Below are 20,275 nucleotides of genomic sequence, written 5' to 3' on the forward strand. Positions count from 1 at the left end.
TGACCCCCCGGCGATGGGGCTCCCAGATGCCAGGGGGGCGGGCCGGGGGTGGCGGCTGGGAGCCCGATCGGGGGGCGTGCCTGACCCCCCGGCGATGTGGCTCCCAGAAGCCAGGGGGGCCGGCCTGGGTTGGCGGCTGGGAGCCCGATCGCGGGGGGTGCCTGACCCCCTCGCGATGGGGCTCCCAGAAGTCAGGGGGGCCGTCCGGGGGTGACTCCTGGCAACCTGATCTGGATATTTGGAAGAGTATCACAAGTGGTTGTCCAGTGTCTGTGATACTGAGATTAATATCTGTCTCTCGGCCTTGGAATATTGAGCAGGATGAAACAGGGTGAATGTCCACCCTGTGCCACATTGCGAGTAATATCAGCCTGTCCCCTCCATGGATATTAAGAACAATATCCCAGACTGGGTGTACGCCTCCTGCTGTACAGAGTGCAATATCATCCTCTCCCTCCCAGGATAGTAATTACAATATCACTGGGCGGGAGCACACAGCCTGTGAATTATTATCATCCTCTCCAACTCCGTATACTAGGAACTATATCTCAGAGAAACTGTCCCCTCAGTGCCATATTCGGACAAATAGCAAAGGCTTCTTCCGGGAATATTAGGAGCAATATTACCACGTAGCTATCCATCCATTGCTATAATTGGAGTCATGTGATACTCTACCCCCGTTCATATTAGGATCAGTGTCACGTGCTGAGTGTACACCTACTGCGATATTAAAACTAAAGTCCTGCTTTCCGACCCTGGTTATTAAGAACAGCATCACAAGGAGGTTTACACTTCCTGTGGAATGAGGAATAATAATATGATTATTAATCATCAATGATCGATTTTAATAATTATCAATGATACTAAAAATTCATAAGATACCATTATTAATTATGGATAATGATTTTCAATACATGATTATGCCTGCTTTCAATTAATTATTAATATTAATGCCATCAAATAATATTATTAGTTCCTAATACTAATCATTATTGTATTCCCAGCATCACCGGGTATTGATTTAAGTCACATTAATTGCTAATATCATAATATTATTATTAATAGTGATATTACTAATAATTATGAATACAAATGGTTAACCTTTTAAACCAGTATTCATTTTTACTCTCTTTATTGTGATCATTAATATCAATAATTATTATTAATATTAATATAATTATTAATATTAATGATTAATAGACTTGCTCCTGATGTAAACCCGGGAGAGGACGATGTTAATTTCTATATCACAACGGTGTACACCCCCCGTGACAGAGTTTCCAACTTCTGCTTGGGAGAGGAGGATATGACAATCAGTTTCACTGGAAGTAGAAACAACGGTGGGATACTGTTCTGAATATTCAGGGAGGAAGAGGCTGATGTGACTCCTAATAAAGAGGGGGTTACTCCCTCTGAGGGTGTGCACACTGGGGGTGTACAATCGTCTGAGAAGGGGTTGAAAATTTTCCGATGGGGAGATGATATTACTCAGAATATGAGAAAGAGGCTGGGGGTCCAGAAGGCTCCCAGAAGCCAGGGGGGCGGGCCGGGGGTGGCGGCTGGGAGCCCGATCGGGGGGCGTGCCTGCACCCCCGGCGAGGGGGCTCCCAGAAGCCAGGGGGGCGGGCCGGGGGTGGCGGCTGGGAGCCCGATCGCGGGGGGTGCCTGACCCCCCGGCGATGGGGCTCCCAGATGCCAGGGGGGCGGGCCGGGGGTGGCGGCTGGGAGCCCGATCGGGGGGCGTGCCTGACCCCCCGGCGATGTGGCTCCCAGAAGCCAGGGGGGCCGGCCTGGGTTGGCGGCTGGGAGCCCGATCGCGGGGGGTGCCTGACCCCCTCGCGATGGGGCTCCCAGAAGTCAGGGGGGCCGTCCGGGGGTGACTCCTGGCAACCTGATCTGGATATTTGGAAGAGTATCACAAGTGGTTGTCCAGTGTCTGTGATACTGAGATTAATATCTGTCTCTCGGCCTTGGAATATTGAGCAGGATGAAACAGGGTGAATGTCCACCCTGTGCCACATTGCGAGTAATATCAGCCTGTCCCCTCCATGGATATTAAGAACAATATCCCAGACTGGGTGTACGCCTCCTGCTGTACAGAGTGCAATATCATCCTCTCCCTCCCAGGATAGTAATTACAATATCACTGGGCGGGAGCACACAGCCTGTGAATTATTATCATCCTCTCCAACTCCGTATACTAGGAACTATATCTCAGAGAAACTGTCCCCTCAGTGCCATATTCGGACAAATAGCAAAGGCTTCTTCCGGGAATATTAGGAGCAATATTACCACGTAGCTATCCATCCATTGCTATAATTGGAGTCATGTGATACTCTACCCCCGTTCATATTAGGATCAGTGTCACGTGCTGAGTGTACACCTACTGCGATATTAAAACTAAAGTCCTGCTTTCCGACCCTGGTTATTAAGAACAGCATCACAAGGAGGTTTACACTTCCTGTGGAATGAGGAATAATAATATGATTATTAATCATCAATGATCGATTTTAATAATTATCAATGATACTAAAAATTCATAAGATACCATTATTAATTATGGATAATGATTTTCAATACATGATTATGCCTGCTTTCAATTAATTATTAATATTAATGCCATCAAATAATATTATTAGTTCCTAATACTAATCATTATTGTATTCCCAGCATCACCGGGTATTGATTTAAGTCACATTAATTGCTAATATCATAATATTATTATTAATAGTGATATTACTAATAATTATGAATACAAATGGTTAACCTTTTAAACCAGTATTCATTTTTACTCTCTTTATTGTGATCATTAATATCAATAATTATTATTAATATTAATATAATTATTAATATTAATGATTAATAGACTTGCTCCTGATGTAAACCCGGGAGAGGACGATGTTAATTTCTATATCACAACGGTGTACACCCCCCGTGACAGAGTTTCCAACTTCTGCTTGGGAGAGGAGGATATGACAATCAGTTTCACTGGAAGTAGAAACAACGGTGGGATACTGTTCTGAATATTCAGGGAGGAAGAGGCTGATGTGACTCCTAATAAAGAGGGGGTTACTCCCTCTGAGGGTGTGCACACTGGGGGTGTACAATCGTCTGAGAAGGGGTTGAAAATTTTCCGATGGGGAGACGATATTACTCAGAATATGAGAAAGAGGCTGGGGGTCCAGAAGGCTCCCAGAAGCCAGGGGGGCGGGCCGGGGGTGGCGGCTGGGAGCCCGATCGCGGGGGGTGCCTGCACCCCCGGCGAGGGGGCTCCCAGAAGCCAGGGGGGCGGGCCGGGGGTGGCGGCTGGGAGCCCGATCGCGGGGGGTGCCTGCACCCCCGGCGAGGGGGCTCCCAGAAGCCAGGGGGGCGGGCCGGGGGTGGCGGCTGGGAGCCCGATCGCGGGGGGTGCCTGCACCCCCGGCGAGGGGGCTCCCAGAAGCCAGGGGGGCGGGCCGGGGGTGGCGGCTGGGAGCCCGATCGCGGGGGGTGCCTGCACCCCCGGCGAGGGGGCTCCCAGAAGCCAGGGGGGCGGGCCGGGGGTGGCGGCTGGGAGCCCGATCGCGGGGGGTGCCTGCACCCCCGGCGAGGGGGCTCCCAGAAGCCAGGGGGGCGGGCCGGGGGTGGCGGCTGGGAGCCCGATCGCGGGGGGTGCCTGCACCCCCGGCGAGGGGGCTCCCAGAAGCCAGGGGGGCGGGCCGGGGGTGGCGGCTGGGAGCCCGATCGCGGGGGGTGCCTGCACCCCCGGCGAGGGGGCTCCCAGAAGCCAGGGGGGCGGGCCGGGGGTGGCGGCTGGGAGCCCGATCGCGGGGGGTGCCTGCACCCCCGGCGAGGGGGCTCCCAGAAGCCAGGGGGGCGGGCCGGGGGTGGCGGCTGGGAGCCCGATCGCGGGGGGTGCCTGCACCCCCGGCGAGGGGGCTCCCAGAAGCCAGGGGGGCGGGCCGGGGGTGGCGGCTGGGAGCCCGATCGCGGGGGGTGCCTGCACCCCCGGCGAGGGGGCTCCCAGAAGCCAGGGGGGCGGGCCGGGGGTGGCGGCTGGGAGCCCGATCGCGGGGGGTGCCTGCACCCCCGGCGAGGGGGCTCCCAGAAGCCAGGGGGGCGGGCCGGGGGTGGCGGCTGGGAGCCCGATCGCGGGGGGTGCCTGCACCCCCGGCGAGGGGGCTCCCAGAAGCCAGGGGGGCGGGCCGGGGGTGGCGGCTGGGAGCCCGATCGCGGGGGGTGCCTGCACCCCCGGCGAGGGGGCTCCCAGAAGCCAGGGGGGCGGGCCGGGGGTGGCGGCTGGGAGCCCGATCGCGGGGGGTGCCTGCACCCCCGGCGAGGGGGCTCCCAGAAGCCAGGGGGGCGGGCCGGGGGTGGCGGCTGGGAGCCCGATCGCGGGGGGTGCCTGCACCCCCGGCGAGGGGGCTCCCAGAAGCCAGGGGGGCGGGCCGGGGGTGGCGGCTGGGAGCCCGATCGCGGGGGGTGCCTGCACCCCCGGCGAGGGGGCTCCCAGAAGCCAGGGGGGCGGGCCGGGGGTGGCGGCTGGGAGCCCGATCGCGGGGGGTGCCTGCACCCCCGGCGAGGGGGCTCCCAGAAGCCAGGGGGGCGGGCCGGGGGTGGCGGCTGGGAGCCCGATCGCGGGGGGTGCCTGCACCCCCGGCGAGGGGGCTCCCAGAAGCCAGGGGGGCGGGCCGGGGGTGGCGGCTGGGAGCCCGATCGCGGGGGGTGCCTGCACCCCCGGCGAGGGGGCTCCCAGAAGCCAGGGGGGCGGGCCGGGGGTGGCGGCTGGGAGCCCGATCGCGGGGGGTGCCTGCACCCCCGGCGAGGGGGCTCCCAGAAGCCAGGGGGGCGGGCCGGGGGTGGCGGCTGGGAGCCCGATCGCGGGGGGTGCCTGCACCCCCGGCGAGGGGGCTCCCAGAAGCCAGGGGGGCGGGCCGGGGGTGGCGGCTGGGAGCCCGATCGCGGGGGGTGCCTGCACCCCCGGCGAGGGGGCTCCCAGAAGCCAGGGGGGCGGGCCGGGGGTGGCGGCTGGGAGCCCGATCGCGGGGGGTGCCTGCACCCCCGGCGAGGGGGCTCCCAGAAGCCAGGGGGGCGGGCCGGGGGTGGCGGCTGGGAGCCCGATCGCGGGGGGTGCCTGCACCCCCGGCGAGGGGGCTCCCAGAAGCCAGGGGGGCGGGCCGGGGGTGGCGGCTGGGAGCCCGATCGCGGGGGGTGCCTGCACCCCCGGCGAGGGGGCTCCCAGAAGCCAGGGGGGCGGGCCGGGGGTGGCGGCTGGGAGCCCGATCGCGGGGGGTGCCTGCACCCCCGGCGAGGGGGCTCCCAGAAGCCAGGGGGGCGGGCCGGGGGTGGCGGCTGGGAGCCCGATCGCGGGGGGTGCCTGCACCCCCGGCGAGGGGGCTCCCAGAAGCCAGGGGGGCGGGCCGGGGGTGGCGGCTGGGAGCCCGATCGCGGGGGGTGCCTGCACCCCCGGCGAGGGGGCTCCCAGAAGCCAGGGGGGCGGGCCGGGGGTGGCGGCTGGGAGCCCGATCGCGGGGGGTGCCTGCACCCCCGGCGAGGGGGCTCCCAGAAGCCAGGGGGGCGGGCCGGGGGTGGCGGCTGGGAGCCCGATCGCGGGGGGTGCCTGCACCCCCGGCGAGGGGGCTCCCAGAAGCCAGGGGGGCGGGCCGGGGGTGGCGGCTGGGAGCCCGATCGCGGGGGGTGCCTGCACCCCCGGCGAGGGGGCTCCCAGAAGCCAGGGGGGCGGGCCGGGGGTGGCGGCTGGGAGCCCGATCGCGGGGGGTGCCTGCACCCCCGGCGAGGGGGCTCCCAGAAGCCAGGGGGGCGGGCCGGGGGTGGCGGCTGGGAGCCCGATCGCGGGGGGTGCCTGCACCCCCGGCGAGGGGGCTCCCAGAAGCCAGGGGGGCGGGCCGGGGGTGGCGGCTGGGAGCCCGATCGCGGGGGGTGCCTGCACCCCCGGCGAGGGGGCTCCCAGAAGCCAGGGGGGCGGGCCGGGGGTGGCGGCTGGGAGCCCGATCGCGGGGGGTGCCTGCACCCCCGGCGAGGGGGCTCCCAGAAGCCAGGGGGGCGGGCCGGGGGTGGCGGCTGGGAGCCCGATCGCGGGGGGTGCCTGCACCCCCGGCGAGGGGGCTCCCAGAAGCCAGGGGGGCGGGCCGGGGGTGGCGGCTGGGAGCCCGATCGCGGGGGGTGCCTGCACCCCCGGCGAGGGGGCTCCCAGAAGCCAGGGGGGCGGGCCGGGGGTGGCGGCTGGGAGCCCGATCGCGGGGGGTGCCTGCACCCCCGGCGAGGGGGCTCCCAGAAGCCAGGGGGGCGGGCCGGGGGTGGCGGCTGGGAGCCCGATCGCGGGGGGTGCCTGCACCCCCGGCGAGGGGGCTCCCAGAAGCCAGGGGGGCGGGCCGGGGGTGGCGGCTGGGAGCCCGATCGCGGGGGGTGCCTGCACCCCCGGCGAGGGGGCTCCCAGAAGCCAGGGGGGCGGGCCGGGGGTGGCGGCTGGGAGCCCGATCGCGGGGGGTGCCTGCACCCCCGGCGAGGGGGCTCCCAGAAGCCAGGGGGGCGGGCCGGGGGTGGCGGCTGGGAGCCCGATCGCGGGGGGTGCCTGCACCCCCGGCGAGGGGGCTCCCAGAAGCCAGGGGGGCGGGCCGGGGGTGGCGGCTGGGAGCCCGATCGCGGGGGGTGCCTGCACCCCCGGCGAGGGGGCTCCCAGAAGCCGGGGGGCGGGCCGGGGGTGGCGGCTGGGAGCCCGATCGCGGGGGGTGCCTGCACCCCCGGCGAGGGGGCTCCCAGAAGCCGGGGGGCGGGCCGGGGGTGGCGGCTGGGAGCCCGATCGCGGGGGGTGCCTGACCCCCTCGCGATGGGGCTCCCAGAAGTCAGGGGGGCCGTCCGGGGGTGACTCCTGGCAATCTGATCTGGATATTTGGAAGAGTATTCCAAGTGGTTGTCCAGTGTCTGTGATACTGAGATTAATATCTGTCTCTCGGCCTTGGAATATTGAGCAGGATGAAACAGGGTGAATGTCCACCCTGTGCCACATTGCGAGTAATATCAGCCTGTCCCCTCCATGGATATTAAGAACAATATCCCAGACCGGGTGTACGCCTCCTGCTGTACAGAGTGCAATATCATCCTCTCCCTCCCAGGATAGTAATTACAATATCACTGGGCGGGAGCACACAGCCTGTGAATTATTATCATCCTCTCCAACTCCGTATACTAGGAACTATATCTCAGAGAAACTGTCCCCTCAGTGCCATATTCGGACAAATAGCAAAGGCTTCTTCCGGGAATATTAGGAGCAATATTACCACGTAGCTATCCATCCATTGCTATAATTGGAGTCATGTGATACTCTACCCCCGTTCATATTAGGATCAGTGTCACGTGCTGAGTGTACACCTACTGCGATATTAAAACTAAAGTCCTGCTTTCCGACCCTGGTTATTAAGAACAGCATCACAAGGAGGTTTACACTTCCTGTGGAATGAGGAATAATAATATGATTATTAATCATCAATGATCGATTTTAATAATTATCAATGATACTAAAAATTCATAAGATACCATTATTAACTATGGATAATGATTTTCAATACATGATTATGCCTGCTTTCAATTAATTATTAATATTAATGCCATCAAATAATATTATTAGTTCCTAATACTAATCATTATTGTATTCCCAGCATCACTGGGTATTGATTTAAGTCACATTAATTGCTAATATCATAATATTATTATTAATAGTGATATTACTAATAATTATGAATACAAATGGTTAACCTTTTAAACCAGTATTCATTTTTACTCTCTTTATTGTGATCATTAATATCAATAATTATTATTAATATTAATATAATTATTAATATTAATGATTAATAGACTTGCTCCTGATGTAAACCCGGGAGAGGACGATGTTAATTTCTATATCACAACGGTGTACACCCCCCGTGACAGAGTTTCCAACTTCTGCTTGGGAGAGGAGGATATGACAATCAGTTTCACTGGAAGTAGAAACAACGGTGGGATACTGTTCTGAATATTCAGGGAGGAAGAGGCTGATGTGACTCCTAATAAAGAAGGGGTTACTCCCTCTGAGGGTGTGCACACTGGGGATGTACAATCGTCTGAGAAGGGGTTGAAAATTTTCCGATGGGGAGACGATATTACTCAGAATATGAGAAAGAGGCTGGGGGTCCAGAAGGCTCCCAGAAGCCAGGGGGGCGGGCCGGGGGTGGCGGCTGGGAGCCCGATCGCGGGGGGTGCCTGCACCCCCGGCGAGGGGGCTCCCAGAAGCCAGGGGGGCGGGCCGGGGGTGGCGGCTGGGAGCCCGATCGCGGGGGGTGCCTGCTCCCCCGGCGAGGGGGCTCCCAGAAGCCAGGGGGGCGGGCCGGAGGTGGCGGCTGGGAGCCCGATCGCGGGGGGTGCCTGCGCCCCCGGCGAGGGGGCTCCCAGAAGCCAGGGGGGCGGGCCGGGGGTGGCGGCTGGGAGCCCGATCGCGGGGGGTGCCTGCGCCCCCGGCGAGGGGGCTCCCAGAAGCCAGGGGGGCGGGCCGGGGGTGGCGGCTGGGAGCCCGATCGCGGGGGGTGCCTGCGCCCCCGGCGAGGGGGCTCCCAGAAGCCAGGGGGGCGGGCCGGGGGTGGCGGCTGGGAGCCCGATCGCGGGGGGTGCCTGCGCCCCCGGCGAGGGGGCTCCCAGAAGCCAGGGGGGCGGGCCGGGGGTGGCGGCTGGGAGCCCGATCGCGGGGGGTGCCTGCGCCCCCGGCGAGGGGGCTCCCAGAAGCCAGGGGGGCGGGCCGGGGGTGGCGACTGGGAGCCCGATCGCGGGGGGTGCCTGCGCCCCCGGCGAGGGGGCTCCCAGAAGCCAGGGGGGCGGGCCGGGGGTGGCGGCTGGGAGCCCGATCGCGGGGGGTGCCTGCGCCCCCGGCGAGGGGGCTCCCAGAAGCCAGGGGGGCGGGCCGGGGGTGGCGGCTGGGAGCCCGATCGCGGGGGGTGCCTGCGCCCCCGGCGAGGGGGCTCCCAGAAGCCAGGGGGGCGGGCCGGGGGTGGCGGCTGGGAGCCCGATCGCGGGGGGTGCCTGCGCCCCCGGCGAGGGGGCTCCCAGAAGCCAGGGGGGCGGGCCGGGGGTGGCGGCTGGGAGCCCGATCGCGGGGGGTGCCTGCCCCCCCGGCGAGGGGGCTCCCAGAAGCCAGGGGGGCGGGCCGGGGGTGGCGGCTGGGAGCCCGATCGCGGGGGGTGCCTGCGCCCCCGGCGAGGGGGCTCCCAGAAGCCAGGGGGGCGGGCCGGGGGTGGCGGCTGGGAGCTCGATCGCGGGGGGTGCCTGCGCCCCCGGCGAGGGGGCTCCCAGAAGCCAGGGGGGAGGGCCGGGGGTGGCGGCTGGGAGCCCGATCGGGGGGCGTGCCTGCGCCCCCGGCGAGGGGGCTCCCAGAAGCCAGGGGGGCGGGCCGGGGGTGGCGGCTGGGAGCCCGATCGGGGGGCGTGCCTGCGCCCCCGGCGAGGGGGCTCCCAGAAGCCAGGGGGGCGGGCCGGGGGTGGCGGCTGGGAGCCCGATCGCGGGGGGTGCCTGACCCCCCGGCGATGGGGCTCCCAGATGCCAGGGGGGCGGGCCGGGGGTGGCGGCTGGGAGCCCGATCGGGGGGCGTGCCTGACCCCCCGGCGATGGGGCTCCCAGAAGCCAGGGGGGCCGGCCTGGGTTGGCGGCTGGGAGCCTGATCGCGGGGGGTGCCTGACCCCCTCGCGATGGGGCTCCCAGAAGTCAGGGGGGCCGTCCGGGGGTGACTCCTGGCAACCTGATCTGGATATTTGGAAGAGTATCACAAGTGGTTGTCCAGTGTCTGTGATACTGAGATTAATATCTGTCTCTCGGCCTTGGAATATTGAGCAGGATGAAACAGGGTGAATGTCCACCCTGTGCCACATTGCGAGTAATATCAGCCTGTCCCCTCCATGGATATTAAGAACAATATCCCAGACTGGGTGTACGCCTCCTGCTGTACAGAGTGCAATATCATCCTCTCCCTCCCAGGATAGTAATTACAATATCACTGGGCGGGAGCACACAGCCTGTGAATTATTATCATCCTCTCCAACTCCGTATACTAGGAACTATATCTCAGAGAAACTGTCCCCTCAGTGCCATATTCGGACAAATAGCAAAGGCTTCTTCCGGGAATATTAGGAGCAATATTACCACGTAGCTATCCATCCATTGCTATAATTGGAGTCATGTGATACTCTACCCCCGTTCATATTAGGATCAGTGTCACGTGCTGAGTGTACACCTACTGCGATATTAAAACTAAAGTCCTGCTTTCCGACCCTGGTTATTAAGAACAGCATCACAAGGAGGTTTACACTTCCTGTGGAATGAGGAATAATAATATGATTATTAATCATCAATGATCGATTTTAATAATTATCAATGATACTAAAAATTCATAAGATACCATTATTAATTATGGATAATGATTTTCAATACATGATTATGCCTGCTTTCAATTAATTATTAATATTAATGCCATCAAATAATATTATTAGTTCCTAATACTAATCATTATTGTATTCCCAGCATCACCGGGTATTGATTTAAGTCACATTAATTGCTAATATCATAATATTATTATTAATAGTGATATTACTAATAATTATGAATACAAATGGTTAACCTTTTAAACCAGTATTCATTTTTACTCTATTGTGATCATTAATATCAATAATTATTATTAATATTAATATAATTATTAATATTAATGATTAATAGACTTGCTCCTGATGTAAACCCGGGAGAGGACGATGTTAATTTCTATATCACAACGGTGTACACCCCCCGTGACAGAGTTTCCAACTTCTGCTTGGGAGAGGAGGATATGACAATCAGTTTCACTGGAAGTAGAAACAACGGTGGGATACTGTTCTGAATATTCAGGGAGGAAGAGGCTGATGTGACTCCTAATAAAGAGGGGGTTACTCCCTCTGAGGGTGTGCACACTGGGGGTGTACAATCGTCTGAGAAGGGGTTGAAAATTTTCCGATGGGGAGACGATATTACTCAGAATATGAGAAAGAGGCTGGGGGTCCAGAAGGCTCCCAGAAGCCAGGGGGGCGGGCCGGGGGTGGCGGCTGGGAGCCCGATCGCGGGGGGTGCCTGCACCCCCGGCGAGGGGGCTCCCAGAAGCCAGGGGGGCGGGCCGGGGGTGGCGGCTGGGAGCCCGATCGCGGGGGGTGCCTGCACCCCCGGCGAGGGGGCTCCCAGAAGCCAGGGGGGCGGGCCGGGGGTGGCGGCTGGGAGCCCGATCGCGGGGGGTGCCTGCACCCCCGGCGAGGGGGCTCCCAGAAGCCAGGGGGGCGGGCCGGGGGTGGCGGCTGGGAGCCCGATCGCGGGGGGTGCCTGCACCCCCGGCGAGGGGGCTCCCAGAAGCCAGGGGGGCGGGCCGGGGGTGGCGGCTGGGAGCCCGATCGCGGGGGGTGCCTGCACCCCCGGCGAGGGGGCTCCCAGAAGCCAGGGGGGCGGGCCGGGGGTGGCGGCTGGGAGCCCGATCGCGGGGGGTGCCTGCACCCCCGGCGAGGGGGCTCCCAGAAGCCAGGGGGGCGGGCCGGGGGTGGCGGCTGGGAGCCCGATCGCGGGGGGTGCCTGCACCCCCGGCGAGGGGGCTCCCAGAAGCCAGGGGGGCGGGCCGGGGGTGGCGGCTGGGAGCCCGATCGCGGGGGGTGCCTGCACCCCCGGCGAGGGGGCTCCCAGAAGCCAGGGGGGCGGGCCGGGGGTGGCGGCTGGGAGCCCGATCGCGGGGGGTGCCTGCACCCCCGGCGAGGGGGCTCCCAGAAGCCAGGGGGGCGGGCCGGGGGTGGCGGCTGGGAGCCCGATCGCGGGGGGTGCCTGCACCCCCGGCGAGGGGGCTCCCAGAAGCCAGGGGGGCGGGCCGGGGGTGGCGGCTGGGAGCCCGATCGCGGGGGGTGCCTGCACCCCCGGCGAGGGGGCTCCCAGAAGCCAGGGGGGCGGGCCGGGGGTGGCGGCTGGGAGCCCGATCGCGGGGGGTGCCTGCACCCCCGGCGAGGGGGCTCCCAGAAGCCAGGGGGGCGGGCCGGGGGTGGCGGCTGGGAGCCCGATCGCGGGGGGTGCCTGCACCCCCGGCGAGGGGGCTCCCAGAAGCCAGGGGGGCGGGCCGGGGGTGGCGGCTGGGAGCCCGATCGCGGGGGGTGCCTGCACCCCCGGCGAGGGGGCTCCCAGAAGCCAGGGGGGCGGGCCGGGGGTGGCGGCTGGGAGCCCGATCGCGGGGCGTGCCTGACCCCCCGGCGAGGGGGCTCCCAGAAGCCAGGGGGGCGGGCCGGGGGTGGCGGCTGGGAGCCCGATCGCGGGGGGGTGCCTGACCCCCCGGCGAGGGGGCTCCCAGATGCCAGGGGGGCGGGCCGGGGGTGGCGGCTGGGAGCCCGATCGGGGGGCGTGCCTGACCCCCCGGCGATGGGGCTCCCAGAAGCCAGGGGGGCCGGACTGGGTTGGCGGCTGGGAGCCCGATCGCGGGGGGTGCCTGACCCCCTCGCGATGGGGCTCCCAGAAGTCAGGGGGGCCGTCCGGGGGTGACTCCTGGCAACCTGATCTGGATATTTGGAAGAGTATCACAAGTGGTTGTCCAGTGTCTGATACTGAGATTAATATCTGTCTCTCGGCCTTGGAATATTGAGCAGGATGAAACAGGGTGAATGTCCACCCTGTGCCACATTGCGAGTAATATCAGCCTGTCCCCTCCATGGATATTAAGAACAATATCCCAGACTGGGTGTACGCCTCCTGCTGTACAGAGTGCAATATCATCCTCTCCCTCCCAGGATAGTAATTACAATATCACTGGGCGGGAGCACACAGCCTGTGAATTATTATCATCCTCTCCAACTCCGTATACTAGGAACTATATCTCAGAGAAACTGTCCCCTCAGTGCCATATTCGGACAAATAGCAAAGGCTTCTTCCGGGAATATTAGGAGCAATATTACCACGTAGCTATCCATCCATTGCTATAATTGGAGTCATGTGATACTCTACCCCCGTTCATATTAGGATCAGTGTCACGTGCTGAGTGTACACCTACTGCGATATTAAAACTAAAGTCCTGCTTTCCGACCCTGGTTATTAAGAACAGCATCACAAGGAGGTTTACACTTCCTGTGGAATGAGGAATAATAATATGATTATTAATCATCAATGATCGATTTTAATAATTATCAATGATACTAAAAATTCATAAGATACCATTATTAATTATGGATAATGATTTTCAATACATGATTATGCCTGCTTTCAATTAATTATTAATATTAATGCCATCAAATAATATTATTAGTTCCTAATACTAATCATTATTGTATTCCCAGCATCACTGGGTATTGATTTAAGTCACATTAATTGCTAATATCATAATATTATTATTAATAGTGATATTACTAATAATTATGAATACAAATGGTTAACCTTTTAAACCAGTATTCATTTTTACTCTCTTTATTGTGATCATTAATATCAATAATTATTATTAATATTAATATAATTATTAATATTAATGATTAATAGACTTGCTCCTGATGTAAACCCGGGAGAGGACGATGTTAATTTCTATATCACAACGGTGTACACCCCCCGTGACAGAGTTTCCAACTTCTGCTTGGGAGAGGAGGATATGACAATCAGTTTCACTGGAAGTAGAAACAACGGTGGGATACTGTTCTGAATATTCAGGGAGGAAGAGGCTGATGTGACTCCTAATAAAGAGGGGGTTACTCCCTCTGAGGGTGTGCACACTGGGGGTGTACAATCGTCTGAGAAGGGGTTGAAAATTTTCCGATGGGGAGACGATATTACTCAGAATATGAGAAAGAGGCTGGGGGTCCAGAAGGCTCCCAGAAGCCAGGGGGGCGGGCCGGGGGTGGCGGCTGGGAGCCCGATCGCGGGGGGTGCCTGCACCCCCGGCGAGGGGGCTCCCAGAAGCCAGGGGGGCGGGCCGGGGGTGGCGGCTGGGAGCCCGATCGCGGGGGGTGCCTGCACCCCCGGCGAGGGGGCTCCCAGAAGCCAGGGGGGCGGGCCGGGGGTGGCGGCTGGGAGCCCGATCGCGGGGGGTGCCTGCACCCCCGGCGAGGGGGCTCCCAGAAGCCAGGGGGGCGGGCCGGGGGTGGCGGCTGGGAGCCCGATCGCGGGGGGTGCCTGCACCCCCGGCGAGGGGGCTCCCAGAAGCCAGGGGGGCGGGCCGGGGGTGGCGGCTGGGAGCCCGATCGCGGGGGGGTGCCTGACCCCCCGGCGAGGGGGCTCCCAGATGCCAGGGGGGCGGGCCGGGGGTGGCGGCTGGGAGCCCGATCGGGGGGCGTGCCTGACCCCCCGGCGATGGGGCTCCCAGAAGCCAGGGGGGCCGGACTGGTTTGGCGGCTGGGAGCCCGATCGCGGGGGGTGCCTGACCCCCTCGCGATGGGGCTCCCAGAAGTCAGGGGGGCCGTCCGGGGGTGACTCCTGGCAACCTGATCTGGATATTTGGAAGAGTATCACAAGTGGTTGTCCAGTGTCTGTGATACTGAGATTAATATCTGTCTCTCGGCCTTGGAATATTGAGCAGGATGAAACAGGGTGAATGTCCACCCTGTGCCACATTGCGAGTAATATCAGCCTGTCCCCTCCATGGATATTAAGAACAATATCCCAGACTGGGTGTACGCCTCCTGCTGTACAGAGTTCAATATCATCCTCTCCCTCCCAGGATAGTAATTACAATATCACTGGGCGGGAGCACACAGCCTGTGAATTATTATCATCCTCTCCAACTCCGTATACTAGGAACTATATCTCAGAGAAACTGTCCCCTCAGTGCCATATTCGGACAAATAGCAAAGGCTTCTTCCGGGAATATTAGGAGCAATATTACCACGTAGCTATCCATCCATTGCTATAATTGGAGTCATGTGATACTCTACCCCCGTTCATATTAGGATCAGTGTCACGTGCTGAGTGTACACCTACTGCGATATTAAAACTAAAGTCCTGCTTTCCGACCCTGGTTATTAAGAACAGCATCACAAGGAGGTTTACACTTCCTGTGGAATGAGGAATAATAATATGATTATTAATCATCAATGATCGATTTTAATAATTATCAATGATACTAAAAATTCATAAGATACCATTATTAATTATGGATAATGATTTTCAATACATGATTATGCCTGCTTTCAATTAATTATTAATATTAATGCCATCAAATAATATTATTAGTTCCTAATACTAATCATTATTGTATTCCCAGCATCACTGGGTATTGATTTAAGTCACATTAATTGCTAATATCATAATATTATTATTAATAGTGATATTACTAATAATTATGAATACAAATGGTTAACCTTTTAAACCAGTATTCATTTTTACTCTCTTTATTGTGATCATTAATATCAATAATTATTATTAATATTAATATAATTATTAATATTAATGATTAATAGACTTGCTCCTGATGTAAACCCGGGAGAGGACGATGTTAATTTCTATATCACAACGGTGTACACCCCCCGTGACAGAGTTTCCAACTTCTGCTTGGGAGAGGAGGATATGACAATCAGTTTCACTGGAAGTAGAAACAACGGTGGGATACTGTTCTGAATATTCAGGGAGGAAGAGGCTGATGTGACTCCTAATAAAGAGGGGGTTACTCCCTCTGAGGGTGTGCACACTGGGGGTGTACAATCGTCTGAGAAGGGGTTGAAAATTTTCCGATGGGGAGACGATATTACTCAGAATATGAGAAAGAGGCTGGGGGTCCAGAAGGCTCCCAGAAGCCAGGGGGGCGGGCCGGGGGTGGCGGCTGGGAGCCCGATCGCGGGGGGTGCCTGCACCCCCGGCGAGGGGGCTCCCAGAAGCCAGGGGGGCGGGCCGGGGGTGGCGGCTGGGAGCCCGATCGCGGGGGGTGCCTGCACCCCCGGCGAGGGGGCTCCCAGAAGCCAGGGGGGCGGGCCGGGGGTGGCGGCTGGGAGCCCGATCGCGGGGGGTGCCTGCACCCCCGGCGAGGGGGCTCCCAGAAGCCAGGGGGGCGGGCCGGGGGTGGCGGCTGGGAGCCCGATCGCGGGGGGTGCCTGCACCCCCGGCGAGGGGGCTCCCAGAAGCCAGGGGGGCGGGCCGGGGGTGGCGGCTGGGAGCCCGATCGCGGGGGGTGCCTGCACCCCCGGCGAGGGGGCTCCCAGAAGCCAGGGGGGCGGGCCGGGGGTGGCGGCTGGGAGCCCGATCGCGGGGGGTGCCTGCACCCCCGGCGAGGGGGCTCCCAGAAGCCAGGGGGCGGGCCGGGGGTGGCGGCTGGGAGCCCGATCGCGGGGGGTGCCTGCACCCCCGGCGAGGGGGCTCCCAGAAGCCAGGGGGGCGGGCCGGGGGTGGCGGCTGGGAGCCCGATCGCGGGGGGTGCCTGCACCCCTGGCGAGGGGGCTCCCAGAAGCCAGGGGGGCGGGCCGGGGGTGGCGGCTGGGAGCCCGATCGCGGGGGGTGCCTGACCCCCCGGCGATGGGGCTCCCAGATGCCAGGGGGGCGGGCCGGTGGTGGCGGCTGGGAGCCCGATCGGGGGGCGTGCCTGACCCCCCGGCGATGTGGCTCCCAGAAGCCAGGGGGGCCGGCCTGGGTTGGCGGTTGGGAGCCCGATCGCGGGGGGTGCCTGACCCCCTCGCGATGGGGCTCCCAGAAGTCAGGGGGGCCGTCCGGGGGTGACTCCTGGCAACCTGATCTGGATATTTGGAAGAGTATCACAAGTGGTTGTCCAGTGTCTGTGATACTGAGATTAATATCTGTCTCTCGGCCTTGGAATATTGAGCAGGATGAAACAGGGTGAATGTCCACCCTGTGCCACATTGCGAGTAATATCAGCCTGTCCCCTCCATGGATATTAAGAACAATATCCCAGACTGGGTGTACGCCTCCTGCTGTACAGAGTGCAATATCATCCTCTCCCTCCCAGGATAGTAATTACAATATCACTGGGCGGGAGCACACAGCCTGTGAATTATTATCATCCTCTCCAACTCCGTATACTAGGAACTATATCTCAGAGAAACTGTCCCCTCAGTGCCATATTCGGACAAATAGCAAAGGCTTCTTCCGGGAATATTAGGAGCAATATTACCACGTAGCTATCCATCCATTGCTATAATTGGAGTCATGTGATACTCTACCCCCGTTCATATTAGGATCAGTGTCACGTGCTGAGTGTACACCTACTGCGATATTAAAACTAAAGTCCTGCTTTCCGACCCTGGTTATTAAGAACAGCATCACAAGGAGGTTTACACTTCCTGTGGAATGAGGAATAATAATATGATTATTAATCATCAATGATCGATTTTAATAATTATCAATGATACTAAAAATTCATAAGATACCATTATTAATTATGGATAATGATTTTCAATACATGATTATGCCTGCTTTCAATTAATTATTAATATTAATGCCATCAAATAATATTATTAGTTCCTAATACTAATCATTATTGTATTCCCAGCATCACCGGGTATTGATTTAAGTCACATTAATTGCTAATATCATAATATTATTATTAATAGTGATATTACTAATAATTATGAATACAAATGGTTAACCTTTTAAACCAGTATTCATTTTTACTCTCTTTATTGTGATCATTAATATCAATAATTATTATTAATATTAATATAATTATTAATATTAATGATTAATAGACTTGCTCCTGATGTAAACCCGGGAGAGGACGATGTTAATTTCTATATCACAACGGTGTACACCCCCCGTGACAGAGTTTCCAACTTCTGCTTGGGAGAGGAGGATATGACAATCAGTTTCACTGGAAGTAGAAACAACGGTGGGATACTGTTCTGAATATTCAGGGAGGAAGAGGCTGATGTGACTCCTAATAAAGAGGGGGTTACTCCCTCTGAGGGTGTGCACACTGGGGGTGTACAATCGTCTGAGAAGGGGTTGAAAATTTTCCGATGGGGAGATGATATTACTCAGAATATGAGAAAGAGGCTGGGGGTCCAGAAGGCTCCCAGAAGCCAGGGGGGCGGGCCGGGGGTGGCGGCTGGGAGCCCGATCGCGGGGGGTGCCTGCACCCCCGGCGAGGGGGCTCCCAGAAGCCAGGGGGGCGGGCCGGGGGTGGCGGCTGGGAGCCGGATCGCGGGGGGTGCCTGCACCCCCGGCGAGGGGGCTCCCAGAAGCCAGGGGGGCGGGCCGGGGGTGGCGGCTGGGAGCCCGATCGCGGGGGGTGCCTGCACCCCCGGCGAGGGGGCTCCCAGAAGCCAGGGGGGCGGGCCGGGGGTGGCGGCTGGGAGCCCGATCGCGGGGGGTGCCTGCACCCCCGGCGAGGGGGCTCCCAGAAGCCAGGGGGGCGGGCCGGGGGTGGCGGCTGGGAGCCCGATCGCGGGGGGTGCCTGCACCCCCGGCGAGGGGGCTCCCAGAAGCCAGGGGGGCGGGCCGGGGGTGGCGGCTGGGAGCCCGATCGCGGGGGGTGCCTGCACCCCCGGCGAGGGGGCTCCCAGAAGCCAGGGGGGCGGGCCGGGGGTGGCGGCTGGGAGCCCGATCGCGGGGGGTGCCTGCACCCCCGGCGAGGGGGCTCCCAGAAGCCAGGGGGGCGGGCCGGGGGTGGCGGCTGGGAGCCCGGTCGCGGGGGGTGCCTGCACCCCCGGCGAGGGGGCTCCCAGAAGCCAGGGGGGCGGGCCGGGGGTGGCGGCTGGGAGCCCGATCGCGGGGGGTGCCTGCACCCCCGGCGAGGGGGCTCCCAGAAGCCAGGGGGGCGGGCCGGGGGTGGCGGCTGGGAGCCCGATCGCGGGGGGTGCCTGCACCCCCGGCGAGGGGGCTCCCAGAAGCCAGGGGGGCGGGCCGGGGGTGGCGGCTGGGAGCCCGATCGCGGGGGGTGCCTGCACCCCCGGCGAGGGGGCTCCCAGAAGCCAGGGGGGCGGGCCGGGGGTGGCGGCTGGGAGCCCGATCGCGGGGGGTGCCTGCACCCCCGGCGAGGGGGCTCCCAGAAGCCAGGGGGGCGGGCCGGGGGTGGCGGCTGGGAGCCCGATCGCGGGGGGTGCCTGCACCCCCGGCGAGGGGGCTCCCAGAAGCCAGGGGGGCGGGCCGGGGGTGGCGGCTGGGAGCCCGATCGCGGGGGGTGCCTGCACCCCCGGCGAGGGGGCTCCCAGAAGCCAGGGGGGCGGGCCGGGGGTGGCGGCTGGGAGCCCGATCGGGGGGCGTGCCTGCACCCCCGGCGAGGGGGCTCCCAGAAGCCAGGGGGGCGGGCCGGGGGTGGCGGCTGGGAGCCCGATCGCGGGGGGTGCCTGACCCCCCGGCGATGGGGCTCCCAGATGCCAGGGGGGCGGGCCGGGGGTGGCGGCTGGGAGCCCGATCGGGGGGCGTGCCTGACCCCCCGGCGATGTGGCTCCCAGAAGCCAGGGGGGCCGGCCTGGGTTGGCGGCTGGGAGCCCGATGGCGGGGGGTGCCTGACCCCCTCGCGATGGGGCTCCCAGAAGTCAGGGGGGCCGTCCGGGGGTGACTCCTGGCAACCTGATCTGGATATTTGGAAGAGTATCACAAGTGGTTGTCCAGTGTCTGTGATACTGAGATTAATATCTGTCTCTCGGCCTTGGAATATTGAGCAGGATGAAACAGGGTGAATGTCCACCCTGTGCCACATTGCGAGTAATATCAGCCTGTCCCCTCCATGGATATTAAGAACAATATCCCAGACTGGGTGTACGCCTCCTGCTGTACAGAGTGCAATATCATCCTCTCCCTCCCAGGATAGTAATTACAATATCACTGGGCGGGAGCACACAGCCTGTGAATTATTATCATCCTCTCCAACTCCGTATACTAGGAACTATATCTCAGAGAAACTGTCCCCTCAGTGCCATATTCGGACAAATAGCAAAGGCTTCTTCCGGGAATATTAGGAGCAATATTACCACGTAGCTATCCATCCATTGCTATAATTGGAGTCATGTGATACTCTACCCCCGTTCATATTAGGATCAGTGTCACGTGCTGAGTGTACACCTACTGCGATATTAAAACTAAAGTCCTGCTTTCCCACCCTGGTTATTAAGAACAGCATCACAAGGAGGTTTACACTTCCTGTGGAATGAGGAATAATAATATGATTATTAATCATCAATGATCGATTTTAATAATTATCAATGATACTAAAAATTCATAAGATACCATTATTAATTATGGATAATGATTTTCAATACATGATTATGCCTGCTTTCAATTAATTATTAATATTAATGCCATCAAATAATATTATTAGTTCCTAATACTAATCATTATTGTATTCCCAGCA

Source organism: Macaca mulatta, chromosome 13 (genome assembly GCF_049350105.2).
Source record: "Macaca mulatta isolate MMU2019108-1 chromosome 13, T2T-MMU8v2.0, whole genome shotgun sequence".
In the NCBI taxonomy this organism is placed as follows: Eukaryota; Metazoa; Chordata; class Mammalia; order Primates; family Cercopithecidae; genus Macaca; species Macaca mulatta.